This window comes from Euprymna scolopes, chromosome 20, assembly GCF_053919585.1.
Source record: "Euprymna scolopes isolate OS-2025 chromosome 20, ASM5391958v1, whole genome shotgun sequence".
Taxonomy (NCBI): domain Eukaryota; kingdom Metazoa; phylum Mollusca; class Cephalopoda; order Sepiida; family Sepiolidae; genus Euprymna; species Euprymna scolopes.
Window position 1 is genome coordinate 25,009,308 of NC_136501.1, and position 8,800 is coordinate 25,018,107.

Genomic DNA, 8,800 nt, shown 5'->3' on the forward strand with positions numbered 1-8,800 from the left:
AAGCTTGGTTTTAGATGCATTAAAAGTAACCAGCCACTCTTTTCCCCATTGTACTACGTGCTCAAGATCAGAGGAGAGAGAATTGGAGAGAACTTGCTCGTTTACTGTCTTAGATGTGGTACCATAAATGGTAGTGTCGTCAGCATAAATGTCTACAAATGATGTAAGGATATGATTTGGAAGATCATTAATGTAGATCAGGAAAAGAGTTGGGCCCAGGATGGATCCCTGAGGGACACCGGCATTAATACTGTGAGCTTCTGATTTTTGCCCCTCAACTACTACTCTTATGAACCTATCAGAAAGAAATGATTTAATAATTGAGAAGACTTTTCCAGCTATACCATAGCTAGCGATCTTATGAAGTAAACCTTTATGCCATACCCTATCAAAGGCTTTAGATATGTCAAGAGCAATTGCCCTAGAAAGATTGCCACCGTCAAGAGATTTGCTAATCCTATGCGATATAACTGTAAGGACATCTGCTGTAGATCTAGCAGAACGGAAACCATATTGAGTGTCACTAAGAAGGTTATTTTTGTTGAGATGTTTGATTACTTCTGTATTTAACACAGATTCTAGCAACTTACTCATGACGCACAGGAGACTTATTGGCCTGTACTGAGAGGGGGATGAGCGATCACCTGAATTCTTAAATACAGGGCATACTGATGAGATTTTCCAGGGAGATGGGAAACTATTCTCCTTAAGACAACGTTTAAACAGTTTTGTAAGTATGGGCGCTAATTCAGGTTGAAGTTTTTTGAGTACTATAATTGGAATACCATCAGGGCCAGTTGCTTTACTCGAATCAAGGTTTTTGATTAGCTTCGCAACATCACGTACAGATATACGTATATCACATAGCGTGTTTTCTGATACAGGAGGAAATATTGGGGGTTGGCGGTCTTGGTCGCAAAGGGTAGAATTAGCTGCAAAGTTCTTGACAAAGAGTTTGGCTTTGTCTGATGCTGACGAGATTACCTCAGGTCCATTGATAATAGTTGGGATGGAGCACACGCTTCTGTTCAGGATTCTGTTTGCTATTTGCCAAAACTGGTGGGAACCAAGCCGCTGCTCAGCTACTTTGGACTTAACAGATTGAGCATACAACACTCTTGCGTTCCTTATTACTTTCTTACAATGGTTGCTGGCAGTCCTGAAAACGGCTTTAGTTTCCATACATCTATTACGTTTGAAGCAGTGGAAAAAGTGATTTCTGTGCGCAATGGCAGCAGCACATTCTGGAGAGAACCATGGCTGGCTGTTAGGTTTTTGCTGAAACTTTTTAGAGGGTATGAAATGGTCAATACCTACAATTAACCATTCAGTTAGGTCTAATACTATAGAGGACACATCCTTTTTAAACATGGAATGCAGAGGTAGATCAGATATAAATGTACGGAAGCTATCCCAGTCAGCCTTAGTGTATCGATATACTGTACGATGAAGAGGTACGTCTGGGGACTTATTACATTTCATTTTTATCTTAATTGATACAACAGAGTGGTCGGAAGATCCAAGAGGCGACAGAACAGAAACTGAACATAGTTCAGGGCAAGTTGTGAGAAAAAGGTCTAGTAGGCTCGCATACTGGCCGTCATTATCGGGCACACGGGTAGGTTCCTGAACAATCTGAGTGAGGTCATAGGCAATGGAGAAATCATGACAGAACCTCCCCTCATCATCGGTCTTGTTTGAGTGGGTCAACCATTCGACGTTGTGAACATTGAAGTCTCCACATACGTGAATGTTAGCTGAAGGATAAGTAGAAATTATTGTTATAAACCGGAGATCTGTTTGTTTGTGGTGAGGACTTCATTTTGCAACGAGCTGCAAGAATCAGCGGAAGAATTAATGAACTCAGAGACTACACAGGATGGGAGACGATTCGGTCGAGAGGCGAAGCACCCCACCATGGAAACACAACGTGTGGAGATGATCAATAGGCCAACTAGTGACGGGACAACGTTCGATTGAAAGAGTACCTGTCATATCGAGTGCAGTTCGACGAGTTTAGAGATACCTAGTGTGGATGGTGCAGATCGGGCCGGTTATAAATCTGCATGAATTAAATATCATATTTATGCGTATTTTACGGCCGGGCTACGTCGGGCGACTTGCTAGTATAAAATAAAAGATCTACGCTGTAAAACATAGTCGAAAATAAAGAAGAACAGATATTTTTAAGATACGCCCATTCAAAAGGCGCGATTACAGAAAACTGCGTTTAGTTAAACTCCTATTAGTCATTAAAATGCTATTTTGAATTGAAATGTTAAAGACCAACACATATTCTCTTTAGAACTGAGATGTTAGAGACAATCAACAATGCTATTTAACACTTAAGCATTACAGAGCAACATATATCCTATTTAACAATATAATTTTGCAGAGAAACACAAAATCTATTTTAATATCAGTCTTTGCAGACTGACTCACAAATACTATTGAAAATCAAAGCGTTACATACCTAAGTACATGCCATGCAAAACTATACTTTGTGAACCATCAAAAATGATATTTAATATTGAGGATTCCAGACCGATACAAATCTACTTAAAACTGGAGTGTTATAGGCGAAAAGAATACTATCTAAAACGTAATCATTACAAACCCGTGTAACTTCTATGTAAAACTTAGGCGTTACAAACCAACAAATATCGACTTAAAACCAAGAGGCTACTTACCAACACATATGTTACAAACCCATGCAAATGGTATCTAAAATTAAAGCGTTCCAAACCGAAACACATGCTATTTGATACAAACCCCCTCACCCCACATCCACCCATTCCTGCCATTGACCCTGGAACTGGTATGTTGTCCTCGCTTTCCCCTACCACACCAACGCCCCCACAGCTGTCAGTAGTCATAAATGAACGTCGCTCGCCCCCAGTTACTATTTAAATAAATCTTCCCATAATTCCCTACCTAGACTAACACACATTCTCGAATATGTGAAGAAGATTTCACGAAAAGTTAAAACCGCGGACACTTCGAGAAGAAAAAATGCTTGGACCATACATCCATACGTTCGATGTATATACAAAAAAGATAATACGAAAAATTGAAAAAATAAAAAAAAGTTATTACTAAACAGAAGCTTTCTGTGCTTTTTAACAATGTCTTCCTGGATATATATATATATATATATATATATATATATATATATATATATAATTATCCACTGACACGTGTTTCGTCGTCTACGACTCATCAAAGTGGCGAGTCGTAAACGACGAAACACGTGTAAGCAGATAATTATATTTTGAAAATAATATATATGCCGCTCCCCATTTAGGGGATTCGAAATTGGTTAGAGGGAAAATTATTCCCAACTCGCATTTAGGTAAAAATGCACTTTCGTATAAATAATTGAATTCGTTCAAAGAGTATCGCTAACAAAAACAAATAAAAACATATATATATATATATATATATATATATATATATATATATATATATTATGGAGACGTAATAGGTGGTGAGTGTTATTTTTAAAATATGCAAGTGTGTCACGTGACTTGGCCTGGACGATTCTTCGATTCATCTTATGTTTACATCTAAGGAGCCATGTTCACTTTCAGTTTCGTAATTACTGTAGAGATTCCCACTCCCTTAGAAATGGACCGTTTTTGTTCACTGGCAGGGTCTTAATGGAAACAAGCACGAGTAGATTATTAAGATGCATCTATTTGAACTACGCGTTTAGTGATAGATAGATGCTTTTCCATGCTTAAGCGTGACAGACCGACGTTCTCTTTCCTATCTTTATTTTACTTCATATCCTATATTTATTTTTCTATCTCTTATCCTTCCTTTCACTCTTTCCCCCCTGTCTCTGTCTCTATCTCTCTTCCACACACACACGCTCGCGCGCACGCATGCACTATCTCTCTTCGATTAAAAACAAGAAAGAAAGAAACAAAAAGAAGCACTTTAAAAACGAAACACCTAAACCATCTCAAAGAAAGGCCAACATGTTGTGTTATATGAGCTCACGTTTGCCAGCAGCCAATACCAATATTTTTCGATTAAGATTTTCTTTTAAAGATTCTTAAACTATTGATTACTGGTATGGTGACCCGACGTTGCCAGGGATTGAATGATGATCAACAAATGTTTAAGACTCTCATATAATTTTTAAAATAACTAATGAAATTAAATTAATCGTGAAAAAATTTTTTTTAAATAGTTTACCTTTAGAAAAATGATAGAATTGAGACGCTGCTTCTCCCATTCACTTATATTTTATTGTCACTTTTTACGAAACTTAGATTTTTAACTAAAAATTATTTGATCGCATTAAAATTTATCTATAGCATTATTTAAAATATACAATAAGAAAAGCTAGAGAACTTTGTTAGTTTTTCTTAAGTGCTTCACCCTAACCCTAACCCTAACCCTAACCCTAACCCCCTTTATTTTTTTTTTTTGCGTCCGTTATACACCTGGTCCTGAATATGACCTTAAACTATATCCAGTGGTGAGACCACAGCTTGCGGGGTTTGGGGAGTGTGCAGCCACCTTTTAATTGCCATTGCTCCCAGGTCCGCTCTGACCCGGAGTGGTAGGGTTGTATACTCGTCTTATTAAGATGACGAATATTATATTATATAGTTATTGAGTGTTCATATTGGAGAGAGACGTATATGACGATGACATGTAATACAATTGGATTAGGGATAGATAGATAGATAGATAGATAGATAGATAGATAGATAGATTAATAGATAGATAGAAGAGAGATACATTTATACAGTCCTGTGAATGTTCCTTTTTAACATATATATTAGAAGAGGGATCAGTTATCAGTCTTTTATCACAGGAAGGGACATTCATTACTTCTTGATAGAGAGGGAGACACATTTCTTAGATGGGTTTATACACTGTTCATGAGTGGAAAAAAGTTCATATAAATAATTCACAATACCTTTGTTTGTTGAGAATGACACAAAACAAGACGCAGTTACAAAATGATGATGTCCTTTATTTCTTCGACTGGTCAATGATTTCACATCAAGGAATTCAAAGTCATTACATGACTTCAACTTCTAACCCTTCTCTTCCAAAGGGGGGTTCAATCCGGACTGGACTCTCCTGTCTGACCCTGTCTGTCGACTTTGTCCGATTCTCTATCCTTGTCTCACTAAAACTAGCCAACTATATTGAGAACTCATCTCTCAGCCATGACGTCATCGCATGGCCAAAAACGTGCATGATCGATCCCATGGCCTGGATATGCTTCACGTGTCTCGTTCCCTCATGTCCGAGAATGTGTTCGGCTTATGTGGTCCTGAACTCACATGCACTGTTCACATATATATTCTTCTAGCCTATTTTTCGACTAACCTATTTTTCAATATGTTTACATTTACTATTGTTCGTTTTTCTAACTGACTTTGTTTCAATTCAATTCCCATAAACAGAATTGAATCATCAAATTCCTTTTTCACAGTAACATTTCTAAACAATCGAATTCCTTTTCAAACAAACATATCTGCTATTTTATATTAAAACTAATAATGGACTTCTCCTGAATCTTAATTCCAAACCTAGCTTTCCAGGTTGGAATTCTCGGTCTATCCTATCACATTTTTACTTACTTACAAGAAAAGGGGACTTGTTCTTGTAACAGTAGTACCTGTTAGGGTCCCAACTATGGGTTAAATAGAAACCGACTTGAAACAACATATATATTCTATTAAAAAATCTTTTTTCAAAATCTTTGGATTCGGCATTAAATAACCTGAAAAGGGTTGATATATCGTAAAACAAAATCAACCAACCAACAACTATTATACATCTAATATTTCTCTACAAATCACACTTGAAAATAATTCAAACTAGCAGGGAGACCTGACGTTGCCCGGGTGTGAATGATGATCAATGAATATTTCACACTCCAATATTTTTATTGTCGTGGAAATCGATGAAATTGTCTATTTTATAATCAAATCGATTGCTTGCCTGCTTTAGTTAGGGACCCAACGCGGTGCACCGGGGGTAAGCGTATATGTCTCTCGCTCGTTAACCTTGGGATGAATCACCATTTTTTAAGGTAAAGGTCAAAGATCAAAGTAATAGCCTATATACATATATATATATATGTATATATATATATATATATATATATATATATACATATATATATATCAATGAAAACAACGGTATGTAGTGTTTACCTGATATACGCAATGGTAAACTTCAAACTAATGTAAATAACAGTATTTATATATAGAAAATGTAATCCCAACTGAATTAAAAAAGCTCAATATGCAATAGAGAGTAGAGCTTATTATAAGAGAAAGAAAATTAAAACTAAGTTGAACTTTACAATCAAAATGTATTGTTCGACTGAATACTCCAAAAAACAATTTACAAAGTACTTATTGCGCGGAATTTCAAAGAATGCTATTCTTATTATTCTTCTCATCAAAGGACATGAAGTAATCAGCAAATTATAGTTGTAGCAATGCTAGAATTTGCTAGTTAAGGCATTAAATGAAACCGCAATTTATTGTAGCTATAAATTGCCAAATAAAAAATGAAAAATATTGGATATGTAAAAAAAATAATATAAAAACAAACTGCGCATAATATTTCAGCTTGAATGGAACTCCTCTAGAGTTGATCCAAAATGCAAAATAGTTCTTTAGATAGAATATATTCCAAAATAAGTCCAGCGTGACGATGCATATACTCCTATTGGAAAATTTTCAAAAATCCGATTGGAAAGTTTACAAAACAGCTGAAATAATGAAAATTGTTTTTTTTCCAGGCAGTGCAGTAGTCCAAAGAGAAGTCTGTCCCTAGTCAAATGCGACCTAATAGTAAGAAGAGAGAAATCCAAAATGAGAACCTTCATCATCGGCTTAAAAAGAAAAAGTGATTTCAAGCGGGGGAAAAAAACGTGAAAGATCGTATTACTATGACTGAAAATTGTCTAGACAGAATGAAACAGATCTTTCTATAAAGAAATTCGAGATCATTATTTAAAAAACTGCTACTACTGCACTACCCGGAAAAAACTGCTACTATTGATTTTATATAATTATTTATGTATATATATATTGGCTTGAATTCCAAGTAAAAATGCAAAAGTCAAGTATCATGGTTCAATTGTGTTTTAAAAGAAAAATTTATTTCGAACGTGCGCCTATCATATCAAAGAAACTACTGTTGATTTTATATGTCGGTCCTTTCTGCTTATGTGGTAATAAAACTTATTAAATGTACTTGCGATATTATGCTGTGTAAGGCATTAACTTTGGTCAAAATCGCATGTTTCTTCTTTCATCCGATTATTTCGAATATCCATTATCGATACTTATCGAAGGCATCCTGTTACAAAACCTATCTACGAACATTACCAGGCATATAAAGTACCTTCGTGTGAAATTTCATAAAAATTGATCCGGCCGTTTTCGAGTCCATAGTGAACACACGCACACACACACATACACTCTTTTTTTTTCTCTCTCTCTCTCTCTCTCTCTCTCTCTCTCTCTCTCTCACACACACACACACACATACACACACATACACACACATACACACACAAGACAGATTCACACACAAATTCATTTTATATAATAGTAAAGATATAACTGCATAATACTCCTACTAAAGTTTTTAGTTCATAAAAACGGGCAAAAGTTATGTCAGATTGACGGTTGAATATGATTAAATTTGTGCACATTTTTTGCATTAAATGCTAACACATGTGTGTAGAGAACGGATACAAGAATACGTATTTCGTTGCACCTAATTATAACAAAGATCTATACAAAATTTCAGCCAGATCGGCTCAGTAGTTTCCGAGAAAAATTGAAACGGACAGACAGATAAGCAAGCAGACAGACTAAGAAAAATATGGATTTATTCTCTTGTGTCTACAAGTATCAATAAAAACACATACCTGCCTTAGCGTTGTTCTTTTTCTTTTATCTTCGGGTCGTTCGTATAATTTCTCTGTCAGCAGACAATCCTAAAAAATAATGTCGTCTAGACATCTTAGTACGAATTCTTAATACAAACGCCGAAATTTTTTATTGAATTCTAGCTATTTTTATTTAATTACTTCGAACTATAAACCTATCTAAAGAATTATTAAAGATTAACATTAATTGATTTGGTTATATTGCGTCAGTTAGCTATATTTAATATGTGTTTTTTATCAGATTTTCACAAATTAGTTCATATATATATATATATATATATATATATATATATATGTATATATATATATATATATATATATATATATATATATATATATATATATATATATATATATATATGGTTGACTATTTTTAAAAACTGATTACATATAATGATAGAGGATGTATCGAGACACAGGAATGGGTATGTTTGATCTGGCAGAACAGTTGTTCATTAAAATTGTGGGGTCTGTGTTCGCGCCTGGCCCACAAAGTATGGAAATAAAAAATTTAAAAATTAAAAAAAAAACGTTTACAAGTGTTTCTGATATAGATGTACATAATAATACTTTGATAAGTATGTTTTAAATTAAATAGTGATGGTATAATAACATTGTATTGTGAGGTCTGCGTTCGCGCCTGGTCTCCATAGAATGGAAATAGGCACAAACTTTAATAAAGACTTTTCATATCTATCTGTGTAAGTATACTTTGATAATTATGTTTCAGTTTGAAGAAATATGGTATAATAAAATTATGGGGTGTTCGTTCGCACCTGACCTCCATAGAATGGAAATATGTCACAAAGTTTAACAAGGTTTTTTTTAATATAGATCGACAGAATATTGTGATAA